Source organism: Triturus cristatus, chromosome 3_1 (genome assembly GCF_964204655.1).
Source record: "Triturus cristatus chromosome 3_1, aTriCri1.1, whole genome shotgun sequence".
Taxonomy (NCBI): domain Eukaryota; kingdom Metazoa; phylum Chordata; class Amphibia; order Caudata; family Salamandridae; genus Triturus; species Triturus cristatus.
Genome location: NC_140583.1, coordinates 1,139,096,093 through 1,139,110,436, shown reverse-complemented (window position 1 = coordinate 1,139,110,436; position 14,344 = coordinate 1,139,096,093).

The following is a 14,344-nucleotide window of genomic DNA, read 5'->3' as shown; positions in this document are numbered from 1 at the left end:
AATTTAGCCACGGCACAGACCAGCACTAGGCTGGTATCAGATCGTAATATTCTTAGTGCCACACGGTAGTTTGATGTGCCCAGCAAATGGCAAACGGGGCCTAGCCATCTACTTCTTGGATTTTTGTAAGCTGGGCTTTCAAACAAAATGTGTGCCGTGCTTTCGACCTTCCCCGTGCAACTCAGGCAAGTGTCCGAGTTCTGGTAAGGAGGCTTCCATTTACTAGTAAACTCTCGAGTTGGAAGTGTCTCAAATCTAAATTGAAGGTACAATGACCTATCCCTTGGTTTCTGCACAAAATCAAGGTAAGATTCGAAGCTAACGGCTTGTTTATGAATGTAAAAAGCTTCGGTTAGCCTGCCCGTGTTGGAGTTACTAAGCTCCTGACGGTCGATCCATGCCCAATAGGCTCTTTTGAGGTCTACCTTGCTCAGGGGTGCCCCGTGCTCCCAAGCTTCTTTAAAACCTAGCAGATTAAGAGACTTTTTGATGTTACAGAGCCAGCTTACTCTGTGTGAGCCCAGAGAATTCATTATTTCTCTTAGGCCCTCGGTGTATTTAGCTAGCTCCGGAGTGCGCCAAAGGCGAGCCCAAAATAACAAAGGGCGTAGCCTCGCCATGTCCTTAATCGAGCGCCTGCCCAGGTCGCTAAAGAGTGTTTTAGTGGAGTTCCCCTTGGAAGAGAAACCAATTCTCTCAGAAATTTGTTCTCGGACCTGGAAATTTCGTCAAGGTTATCATATCCCCAAAGTTCGGCTCCGTACAGCGCCGAACCAACTGCTTTGGCCTGGTAGATCACTAACGCGGGAGCGATTGGCTAGCTCTGCGAGGAGCGATGTTCTTTAGCAATAGCCCCCGTGGCCCGTTTATGGTTTAGCAGCATCTTATGAATGTGGGGTCTCCAGCTTAGGCTGTCGGAAATTCTAATTCCGAGATAATCAAATAATTTTACATACTCCAAAGGGGCTCCATCGAACGTGATGGCGACGCTAGATGATCTACGCGATTTAAAAGAAAGAAGCTTGGTCTTTAGGGTGTTAATGGTCAATCCTCTCCATGTGCAGAACAAGTGGAATCTATCCAAAGCTTTTGTAGCCCTGCTGATGTTTTAGAAATTTAAAGGGTATCATCTGCAAAGAGGAGGGTGGGGACTCTTTCGCCCGCCAGGGCAGGGGTGTCAGCTGGAATATCTTGCAAAAACTTCACCGCTCCATTCACGAATAAGGAAAAGAGGGTGGGTGCCAGTACACAGCCCTGGCGGACTCCTCTGTTGACTAAGATCTTTTCTTTTTTCTGGGCCTGGGTTCCCCACCTCACCTGTGCATAGTTGCCCTCATGGAGACGGACCAGAAGATCGAGGACGGGGGGAGGTACACCCATGTCCTTCAAGACCAACCAAAGGCGATCGCGAGGGACCAGGTCAAAGGCAGTCTTCAGATCTATAAAGGCCAAATGAAGACTGCCCCTGCCAATCAGGACCACCTTCCAGTATAACAGTAGCAGCCTAAAGACCTGGTCGATCGTGCCCGTGTTTGGTCTGAAACCAGCCTGATAGTGGGACAAGATGTTGTTCTCGTTGGCCCACAATAGGATACGCTCCAGCAGGACCCTTCCAACCACCTTCTGGCTGACGTCAATAAGACTTATTGGTCGGTAGTTGGCAGGGTCCTCTCTAGAACCCTTTTTAAATATTGGGATTACCTCTGCACCTTTCCATGACTCAGGGATGGGCGATCCCTTAAGAAATGCATTGAGCAGGATGGTAAAGTATGCTGCCCAATGTTTGGAGTCAGAACGAAACAGGTCACCAGGAAGGCCATCAGGGCCGGGGGCCTTGGCAGGAACTATTTTGTTGATAGCAGTCATGACCTCCTCCTCCAAAAAAGGATCATAACTTTCAGGAGTAGGGTCTGCCAAAATGGTGTAAGAAGAAACCCGGGAACTTTGAGTGTCCTCACCAGAATAAAGGTTTGAGAAATGGGCAAACCATTCCTGGCTTGTAATGTGATTTAAAATTATAGCGGGGTCGGAATCTTTTGAATATCTGCAGAGATTCCAGAATGCAGTCCCGTCTCTGGCTAAGCTAGCAGCTTTCAGGGCCAACCAGTGGGTTTCCTCCCAGGCACACTTGGCTTTAGCCACAGCCTTTCTGTAGTCTGATTTGGCAATTTGTACTTGGCGGCAATCCCTATTTTTGACAGCGGTTATAAGCTTTTTCTTTCTAACCCTGCATTCCGGATTATACCAGGAACCAGGAGCTTTGCGCCTATTGGGGTTACCAGTGAGAGAGGATACCATGAAGAGTGACCCTATCAAATCAGCTGTGGCTGTGTGGATGATCCCAGCCCTTAAACTCCCATCGGGTTCGTCAAAAGCTCTCTTAAGTTCTGCAGTTTTTGTCAACAGAATCTCTTTTATTGTTATAAGTTTTTGCTCATCAGAGGAGATTGTTGGCCATTTAAGGTATCTTTTACAGTTCGATGGGGTTACTTCTTTGGTAGTCATAATAGGGCAAGGGCCAGAGCTTGGTAGATCGGAAGACCATGGTCTCTTCAATGTCAAACACAGGGGATTATGGTCACTGTCGATGGTAGGGGCTATGACCAAATCCACTGCGTTTCGCCATAGTCTGCGATCGATCAAAATATAGTCGATACGAGATGGGCTGGAAATTCTGTTGAAGGTGGATGCACCATGGACATCAGAGGGGAGCCGACCATTGGCGGCTCTCAACCCAAATTCCAATGTTAAAGCATTCAGTTGAATTGCCACCTGCGTCCACTTCTTGACTGGAGGAACTACCAGAGGAGGTATACCCCACCTGGCATCGTCCTCTTCAACCTCTAATAAATCTTCAGAGGCAAGTGGCTCGTAGGTGCAATTCATATCTCCGGCCACCAAGATAAATGAATTTGGGGGACAGGAGGAAAGCTCCTCTCCCAAGGTAGAGACGATCGATGACTTAGTTCCGCCTTTAGTGCCTCTAATATATACATTAAAAAGCTCAATGGTGGGCCCCCCTTTTTCACATCTGGTGAAGCGCTTTGTATGTGGCAGACTCTACAAACAAGAGCAATATTTACCCATATCATGAGGCCTTCTGAGGGGCGCCCTCGCCCATTGGATACTGCTGGGACACAATAACAAGTATAGCCAGATTTATATAATGGTGTCAAGCTCCAGGTCTCTTGAAAAATACAAATATCATGGGTTGCAATAAAGTTGTTCCAGTCCGGCAATGCAAGCTTGTCTCTCAAACCGGCAATATTCCATGAGATAATTTTGACATCAGTATTTGGAACATGGGGCAATGGACTATCAGAGCCCATAGAACGTAAATCGGGAGCTACAGGATCAATCTCACCTTCCCCCTTTATCTCGCTAAGGATATGGGTGATGGCTGTTGGAGGGGACGATTCACTAACAGTATTAGAAACAACACAGGACAATGTGAAAGGTTTAGAAGGTAAGTTTGCAGCAGGTGTTAGTCAGTCAATGAGTTCCAAGGTAGATTCATCCTCTTTCTGCAAGTCAAATGGCCCACCCCTCGTCCTAGTTGGGTCGGGGATGGTAAAGGGAAAACGTCTAAATTGGATAGAGGATGAATCCGGGGAAGATGATCTATATTCAAGAGCTAGAAGACCATCAGCTAATAAATGGTTAGCTAGGGTAAGCTCAATGGTATCCGTAGGGTTGCCGTCCGTTCTTTGTCTGTGGGCCCTAATTAGGTCATCTCTAATGAGAGATCGGCAGCCTCTAACATGGCGGATCCAGTGCGTAACCTTGTTTTTTAGAGATTCTTCGTCCTCATACCCAGCGACCTTAGGGACACCAACCATGAAAACTGTGGGCTTGATGGTAGTCGAAAGAGTTTGGGCTTTGTGAGATGGAAAAAGTGATGAGAGGACAGGGGTTCTATGGAGAGAGTTAGGCTGCCTAATGTTGGTATAAGAGCTTGGAGTTACACAGGACTTTTTAATGGTATTGCCAGGAGTACTCCCAGCTCTAGACATTGAGTTTGGATTCATCCTAACTTGTGAAGGTAGGGTTGGCAATGGGATCGGGTTGGCAGTACAGGTACCATTGTGTGATTGAGTTGGAATAAGAGGAATTTGGGGAAAAGAAATATCAGGCGGAGAATTTGATAAATGCGTGATCGGCTTTTGAACAATCGACAACAACTCCAATACCAATTTCTTTAAATCACTGATTTCTTGTCTTAGGGCCTTGATGGTTTCCGTTATTTGCCCTGCACCTGGTAATGCCCCTCCTAACTGGTCTTGATATATCCCGGCCCCCTCTAACTCAACCCCGTTTCGAATGCCTGGACCAATACATAAATCGGGTGTTGCAGAAACATCAATAATGTCAGTATTATCATCATTATCAGCAAATACCTCAAAACGATTGTTACAAACAATAGCAATTGGATCGAGAGGGACTAAGTTGACGGCAGCAACAGGAAGGCCTTGTTCCTCTGTATTTGACATGGAATTGTCTATGTTACTCTGCCAAACATCCCTTTCAGTCAGTTGGTTGAGGGTAGACTTTTCACTAAACATTTGGGGGATGGTGACAGGACCGGATCGAGATTTGCTTGAAGACAAATTTTCAGAAGAGGATGTGGGCGTGACATTTGGATCTGAGACAAGAAAAGTTGCGCAGTCTTCGACCAGTGACTCTATGCGATCCAGGGCGGCAGTAGGAGTAGATTTCTTACAGGTCTTCCTAGCCTTTTTCCTTTTAGCCGCCCCACCAGTATTACTGACAACACCCCCGTTAGCGTCCAACAGTTTCCTTTTGCCCATCGTGGACCACACTCTGGGCAAAATTTAAAATGGCAACAGAAAGAGCTAAAAAAAAAAAACAAAAAAAAAAAAAAAAAAAAAAAAAATGGCGCCCGAATAGGGACACTTTCTTATCTCACGCGCCGGAGGTGCGTTGCAGGCCCGGTCTCCTGTCACAGCTGGACGGACAACAACACGTACCAACAGGATTTCCTGTATCTCCCTCCTGCCGAGCGGGGGTAACTGAGGCTGCGATCAACACCCAGACGAGGCGGTGAGAAGTGCGAAGTATCCCGACCAGAGCCTAGCTGAGAGAGCAAGATCCGAGGTATACAGAGGCCCACCAGGTTCCGAAGTTCCGAAGTTCCGAAGTTTCGAGTCGAGTCCAGTCCGGTCCGAGTCCAGTTCAGTTCAGTTCCGAGGCCTTCCGTTCCGAGCTACCCGGTGAGTACCATTGTCGGGGAGGCGTTCTGACGTGCACATAGGTTGTGCCGGTCAAGACGGGTTTGGGTACACAAATCCGGTCTGCACTGTTTCAGCAGTGTATCTGTACTGTTTAGCAGTATATCAAGTATGTCTAGTACATAATCCAGAATTACCTAGTTAGTGCCGAGTATCATGCTTAGTGACTAGTTCCCCAAATGGCCATCATTGTTGTTCATTAAAGGTTAAATGTTAAAAATGTTTTAAGTACGTTCTGCATATTGTGGTGTGAATGACTGTTCATTATTGTGTTTTGTTGTATTAAAACGTGTTCAGAATTAGGTATCAGATCAGTTCTCAAAAATGCCGCTCTTTTCGAAATTAAGACAGATCAAAACTAGAAAAGGGGTACTCGAAGAAGCTGTTCCCATTCCTCCTAGGGACACTCCAGGGTACTTCATGTATCATAAACATGGCCTAGACGCCATATTATTTCTTGATTTATGGGTAGACTACACCAAGGAATTACCAGAAAGTCAGAGGTGGCCCGCAGCTGGGACCTGGGATGCAGATTGCATCGTGAAAGTAGAGGAAGAATTATGGAAAAAGAAAGCTAGACAATCACAGAAAGATGCCATTGAATTATGGCGTAAAGAATCGTATAGACGTACAGAAAAAGCACGTAGACAGGAAGAGAAGAGTAAGGAGAATTCAAATAAAGTTCGAGAAAATCTATTAATTGAAGAAGGTACTCGAGTAAAATCAGAACAAGTAGACAGACAACGAAATGCCCTTATGAATGGTATGTATCCTCTTCTGGCCGAAGGGTTACCTAAGGCTACTCCGGAGATACCAAAAGACTTGCCACCCCCATTGTTCCCGATAAAAGTACATCCCAAAGGGCATCCCAGAACCGCAGAAGATGTTTTTCTTTCCTCTTATTTAGACGACGCAGCTCCCGAGTATGCTAATGCTGCGCCACATAGACCGCCTGCCGAGGGGGTTCAACGCCAAGACCCTCCTCCGTCTGTACCTCCGCAACAACAAACTCCGACACAAGTTCCGGCAAGCACATCTGTTTCTACAGCTGTACCCACACCTATGGTTGCTATATCACGTTCAACGAATCCTTTCACATCCAGCACCCCAGGCGGTGCTACAGGAGGTGCATCCAACATTTTTTCCACGCCACCCAGAGTAAATAAACTTTCCTTTCAAGAATTAGCCCACCAACGTACGCCCAAACTAGTAACTCCCGACACGCTTAAGGAACTTCTAATAGATTGTAGATATGACCCTGTGCCCGGAAAAGGGGACGAAATGCTGCTGGCATCATTACGTATCCGACGAGCTGCAATATATTTAGGGAGGCTACCAGGAATGACTACACATTTAGAAAATATATATCACTTTGTCCAGTCAGGACGAGATTCTGAAAGTATTAATAGAGCCTTGGAGTACCAGAAAGTGGAGATACAAGGGGAACTGTTACGTTTCCTCATAAATTGTGTGATCAGAAATCAAGACCGACCAGGGGTAAATCCGGAAGAAAATGCAAATTCTTACCACATGGAGTCGGAATATATCAGAGGGGAGACACGATAAACGATCATGTATAGTAGCTATGTGCCGCAAGATCCGCAAAGAAATAGAACGAATACACGAAGAAAGATTAGCAGTAGACGAGCCTGAACAAACCGAGGAGGAGGAAGAATTAGAACTGCCCACAGGACAGTTAGAAACCATGGCCTATGTAGGTAGAAGAAGATCTTGTAATAATACTAGAGGCTTTACTGATCCGATACGTCCGATACGTCCAGATAATAACAGAAACTTCCAAAACCCAATAATAAATATAAGGTCCCCCGAACATTCGTTCCAAGCCGCTGACAAATTACTCCGAGAACGAAGGGGTTATCATATACTCGATTCTATGGACGAACAAGAATTAGCCAGGTCAGCCGTTCATTGGGTTGACAGTCCCGGAAAATATAGTGATGATACACTAGCACACACGTTTTTGAACCTCAACCCCGATGAACAGCGTTTAGCTGGTATCTACATGATTCAACAACTCCTCGTACTATATAAAAGCCAACACTCCGATCCTGGTCCATTACCTGATATATTGACTGAATTACTCACGAATAAATGGAGAGGTTCAGGTACTGAGCTAATTAGAGAAATACTAGAATCCAGAAAGCAGTACATTCTTTTTGTATGTCCCGAACATGTCTCACTGCCCATCAAAGAAAGAACGACGTATTATATGGATAGACAGAATCCCTTACGCGAAGTGCACCCGATAAAAGGTGATGACAATCAGTTTAAACGTGTGTTTGTATACACACCCATATCTAAAATAGAACTATTAGAAATGAAGAAAGTGGTACCCAGTCATGACAAAGACCCAGCGGGTTTCCACCGTGAAATTAAAGACATGTTGCTCATGGGAGAATATACCTATCCAGACATTATGACGATATTGAAGGTATTAATGCCTGCGGGCATTTACGAAAAACTCAAGGAAAAGGACTGGGAGGTGGGAGACCAGAAGATAGATTGGACAGCATTAGAAAACGAAGAAAAAGCTCGAGGTCTAGGTTCAGGGCTTGGGGAAAAGACCAAAACACTACCAGGTTTACTAGTGCAGGTACTGCCACGTTTGTTAACTACGAAAAAGGAAGACTGGGGTGCAATCTCAGCCTGTAAACAAAAGCAAGATGAAGACACTAGTGATTTCTATGCCCGATTCGAAAAATGTTTTGGTATAAATAGTGGAATAAAGGCAAGTAGCGAATCTTATCCACATCTGTTTGTGACAAAATTAGTTGAAAATGCCCTGCCCCAAGTTAAGAATAGAGTATTGAAATTCGAGAGTACCTGGCAAGGTAACACTCCGTCACAAATGTTACAAATGCTACAGTACCATCACAATAGAATTAGAGAGGAACAAGAACATGAACAAAGACGCATGAAAGACACGAAAATGAAAATGCTAGTTTCCCAGACAGTTCCGGCTGACGGTCATAAAAAGGGTATGACACAGTCTAGTGTTTCAACCGGTCCTGTAAAAGGGACATGCAACTATTGTAAACAGCCAGGCCATTATGTACACGATTGCCCAGTTTTAAAACATAATATCGCCACAGGTAATACAAAAGAAAGACCACGGCCACTTAGACAGGATCAGAACCAACAAGGAGCTCCGCAGCATGCACAGTCCATGCCAGCTCCGCAACAGTCTATGCCAGCTCCACCACAGCAGCCTATTGCTCCCACACAAACAACGACACGACAGATGTACCAGACCGCACAGTATGATTATCCTGATTATCAACGATACTCATGAAACAGCCTAGAGAGGGAAGTTGGCTTACCCCTTATTGAGGTCCCTGTAGATCAAGAAGGACCTTATGTACACAGTGAACTATTAGGCCAGGATAGAAAATTTTTGCTTGATACAGGGGCAAGCCGAACAACCATAAAACGAAGTGAAGGTCCAGGGGCACCCCTCTCAGGCTCACAGAATATTTCCCTTGGCTTTTCAGGAAAACCTATCGTTAATGAAGTATCACAGCCTCTTCCCCTTACGATTGGTCCCTTGACACGAACTACAGATTTATTGCTTACTAAATCATGTCCAGAAAACCTGTTAGGTATAAAAACTTTGAAAGCTCTAGGAGCTATAATATGTTGTTCTCCGGAAGGAGTATGATTGTTTCTACGTGATTTCAAAGGGCACTATGTGTCCCGAGACATGGATCACCGACTGCAGACTTTACCCACACATTTATGGGCACAAGGCCCTACAGATGTTGGTTGCATGAACATTACACCATATCGAGTCACACTAAAGGCAGGAGTGGTACTACCACGAATGCGACAATACAAGTTACCCCCAGATGCTGTAGTGGCTTTACTGCAAATCATTGACGAACTTATTACCCAAGGAGTGGTTGTGGAAACCGACTCCAATGTATGTAATTCACCGATAATTCCGATTCTTAAACGAACTGATCCGAAAGCCCCGCCAGTATATCGATTGGTTATTGATCTGCGCGAATTAAATAAATGTATTGTACCACAATACCCCGTAGTCCCAGATATCTCTTCATTACTGACAGCCATTGATCCCGAAGCAACATTCTTTACTGTAATTGATCTCAAGAATGCCTTTTTCAGCGTCCCAATAGATCCGGAAAGCCAATACTTGTTCGGATTTAGTTTAAATGGACGAAGCTTTAAATTCACACGCGCACCTCAAGGATTCACAGAAAGCCCCAGCATCTATAGCCAAGCACTGAAACGAGAACTTGACAGTATCCACATGCCAGTCAACACTGCCCTGCTTCAATATGTCGATGATCTGCTGATCACCGCCCGAAGCGAACATGAATGTGAAAAAGCCTCACTGACGGTTTTACAATTCTTGGCCGAAAAGGGGCACAAGGTGTCCCCTTCTAAGCTGCAATTCTGTGTCCAGCGAGTTGTTTACCTTGGTCACTCGCTGTCCAAGGAGGGAAGGCAGCTTACACCCGACCGCATACAGTTAATTGATAACATGTCAGTACCCAAGACACAAAAGGAGGTGCGGGCTTTTATAGGCCTCACTTCATATTGTAGGCAGTGGATCCCTCAGTATGCATTTCTAGCAAAACCACTCATTCAGTTGACAACACAGGAGGCAGCCACATCGACTGTCCTCCCTTGGACTCAGGAACATACACAAGCTTTTGAAAGCCTAAAGAAAGCTTTATGTCAAGCACCTGTCCTAGCAACACCATGTTACAGTAAACAGTTTACACTCTTTGTTACAGAACGCGAAGGTACTGCTTTGTCAGTACTCACACAGGAACAAGCAGGATCACACAAACCATGTGCTTATTTTTCTAGTACATTAGATCCCGTAGCTCAGGCTCTGCCTGCGTGCCTGAAATCAGTGGCAGCGACAGCTTTAGCAATCAGACAAAGCGATGCCATAGTGTTAGGACATCAATTGACAGTACAAGTACCACACGCAGTAGAGGTTCTCTTGAACCGCACGCAAACACAACACTTGACTATAGCGAGACTCACCGGTTACGAACTAACATTGTTTCAGCCACACATAGAAATCAGACGTTGTAGTACATTAAATCCTGCCACACTGTTACCAGTAAACGGAACAGACCCATTAGCACATGATTGTATTGAAGTTATTACTATCACGACGAAACCTAGACAAGACTTGACAGACGTCCCATTGACAGATCCAGACCTGACGTTGTATGTAGATGGTTCATGTATGAGAACAAGTACAGGAGAGCTAGTGGCCGCGTATGCAGTCACAACAGACACTGAAGTCATTGAAACAAATCGTATTAATACCTTATCAGCTCAAGCAGCAGAGCTCATCGCTCTGACACAAGCCTGTATTCAAGCCACAAATAAGAAAGTCAACATATACACTGATTCACGTTATGCATTCGGAGTTGTACATGACTTCGGCGTGCTGTGGCGAGAGAGAGGTTATTTAACTTCTCACGGTGCCCACATTCAGCACGGACCCCTCATTCATGCCTTATTAGAAGCAATACATCTACCCGCTGCAATATCAATTATGAAATGTAAAGCTCATACGAAAGTTACTGATATCATCTCCCAAGGCAATGATCTAGCTGACAAAACAGCTAAACAGACTGCTCAAACTCACACATCTGACATGACAAAGACAATAGTTCCGACACCAACACATTGCATGATGGTTAAGGATCCCGCTCTTGACGTAATTGACATACAGACACATGCTACACCAGAAGAAATAAAGAAATGGACTGAATTAGGAGGGATCCAAACTGATCAGGGATGGATGACGAAGGAAAAATCTATATGGTTTCTTCCCGACTCAATGGTCCAAGTTATCATTAATACAATACATAGTCCAGCGCACCTAGGAGAAAAGGCTATGCTAGACAGCATTCAACACATTTGGTTCAACAAACATTTACGAGCAGCAGCTAAACAAAAAGTTCGTACCTGTATGATCTGTTGTCAGTTTAACCCAGGTAAAAGCATTCCCGTAGAACAGGGTGGATTTCAGCCTCCTGATCACCCTTTTGAAGTCCTCCAGATGGATTATATCCAGATGGAACGATGTCGAGGATTCAAATACGTTCTTGTAGTTGTTTGTGCTCTTTCCCGTTGGACAGAGGCATACCCGGTTTCAGATTACACTGCCCCGACTACTGCCAAACAGTTAGTTCGAGAATTCTTCCCACGGTACGGTTTACCACGTGCTGTCTACTCAGATAACGGCCAGCCGTTCTCATCCGAACTAATGAAACACGTTTCACTTTTGTTAGGATATCAATGGAGATTTCATTGTGTCCGACACCCCGAGGCAGCAGGTCTCGTGGAACGACATAATCAAACTCTGAAAATTAGATTGTCCAAAATATGTAGAGAGAAAGGTGTCGACTGGGTAGTAGCCTTACCAGTTGCACTCTTTTACATGAGAATGGTAGCACATTCTCGAACAGGGCTATCTCCATATGAGGTGATCTTCGGTAGACCACCAAATATGTGGGGGACGCCTATACCACGCAAAATAACTGATGTAGACTGTAATATGCTGACAGATTACCTAGCTTCCTTGATGTCTGCACTACAATCTTGTCGTTCACAGGTAGCTGCAGCCTTTCCCGACAACACCGAGGTGAAACTCTATGACGTAGCTCCCGGGGACCTGGTGTTAGTGAGGAACTTTGACCGGAAGTCTCAGCTGGATCCTAGGTGGAAATCGCCTCAACTCGTACTGTTAACCACGAGGACAGCCGTGAAGATCGAAGGTCGAAAAGGCTGGATACATTCGAGTCATATCAAGAAATTTCATGGACTACCATCCGATATAGAGACTAAACCCTGTATTTCCTCAAAAACAGACTCAAAGCTTCCTTTGGTTGAACAAACGAACTCAGAACTATATAGACTAAAACTACGGTCCAATAAGTCAGACAATTTGATTGTTTAAGTCCTCTCCAAGGTGAATCGGTTGAATTTGTCTCTGACATGTATCCTCTGGACCGGAATAGAGAAAAAAATAATCGAATCCAGTTGAAAAAACATGCGTACTGTAAATCACTGCGTAGTCATTGCACAGTGACGTTATTAATTCTGTTTTTCTTATGTCTTTTCATAATCGCTGCAAGTATATTGTTGCACATATATTATCCTATTTCTAAACATGTTTATAATGTTACTGCCGAACATTCTTTTAGTGAATTTCCCCCGCATGAGTTGTCATATAGATTTGCGCTGCGCAATAACACTTTTATTAGTATGTTACATCATTCCCATCAGGTTAGCAATGCTACAAATTGTTGGATATGTGGCCGACTCCCTCCCTATCAGAACTATAAGGGAATTCTGCCTCTCTTTCCATATCCGTTCACACACAATGGCTCCTGTGGAGCATGGTTTAGTTTAATTAATTCCCTAGATTCGAATTCCGCAGTTTATCAAGACAACTGGGTTTGGGGAAACCTGAACTTAGTCTTGCTTAAAGTCTGTTACCCTAACAAGGAGGGACTTCCCAAAAGAGCAGGAACTGATCTAGAAAATGAAATATATGGATTAGGTAATTTTACACTTAACCTCATGATCCTGAACGTTGAATCTGAAGCTACACCAATTTTGCCTGCCATGTCCGTATTCCCAGTTAAAGGGGAACTATGCATAAGAAAGAATGGCTCCATACACATGGGCCATAGTAAATGCACCACTGTGATAAAATTCAGTGATCAAGGCAAGTCTATATTTAGAGCTTCTCGCCATTCCTACTTTGTATGTGGTCAGACTGCATATATACGTCTGCCTCTAGATTGGGAAGGTACCTGTTACATCGGATTTCTTTTGCCACCTGTTTTCCTAGCTCCTCCTGATTATCATAGAAATACTCATTTAGTACACAATAGACAGCAGAGAGATCTCCCAATAGTCGATTATACTGAAACAGCATGGGAGAAATACACAGATTTCAATAAAGGTTTCTTTCCTTATATAGGTACAGTCACTAATAGTAAGCTGATACGTAGATTAACCAGAACCCTTGAAGCAGTAGTAAACGAAACTATTTCCGCCTTAGGCAATTTAACAGAAGAACAGTCTGCTATGCGGATTGTTGTGCTTCAAAATCGTCTTGTCCTTGACGTCATACTGGCCGATAGGGGCGGAGCTTGTAGGGTCATCGGATCAAGTTGTTGCATTTTCATACCAGAAAATTCGCCATCTGTATATAAAGCCATAACTCGCCTTCATAAGATTGTAAGCCAGATACACCAGAATCCAGGCACCTGGACTTGGTCCGGTTGGTTTTGGAGTGTATTATCAACCTTTGGATGGAGGGTCCTATCCTTCCTAGGTATTGGCTTTCTCATACTATTCAGTTGCTGCTTATGCCTACAATGTGGGCCAGCGATTTGTGGTCTATGTGCCACATCGTGTATTCCACCACCAAGTTTTCACTCAAGATTCCGGAAGAAGAAAGAAGAACAAATGATGTTATATGAACAAATCAACGGATTGATGAAGATTGATATCTCTTAAGGGCAAGTAGGGGACAAGGAGGGAATGTGGAAATATGGATTTTTATGATCAATTATGTCCCCTATCTTGGACCCCAACGGTTTCATGTATAAATCACAAGTACATGTATGTTCCCTCCAGTTCCAGTTATGAAGACGCAAACACATGTGCGTCCACCGTCAACATGTCCTCTTTTAGACCCGCCATGAATGGGCCGGATACTCTATTCCTAAGTATGAAAGGCCACCGGCTTTATATGGTTCACTTCCCACATTTCTTACAGTCCAGGCGAGTAGGCCCTGATTCTGCCATCAAGCCTTTTCTGCTTTCTGCCTCTGAAAGCTCCAGTCTGAGCTCGCATCTGTATCCATGAACTTTGTCCTACTCCCTGCGCGGCTAACGGTGCCTGACTCGACCTGTCTGCTTGCCAAAAACTGTATTTCACCTTCAAGATTATCTGCTCTGCTCCGCTCTTCACCCAATGCATTCCTGTCTAGTAGTTTAAGTAAACATTCTTCCAGCTACCGAGCAAAAGGCCCGGCTTCTCTGTCTTTATGCAAGTAATTCAT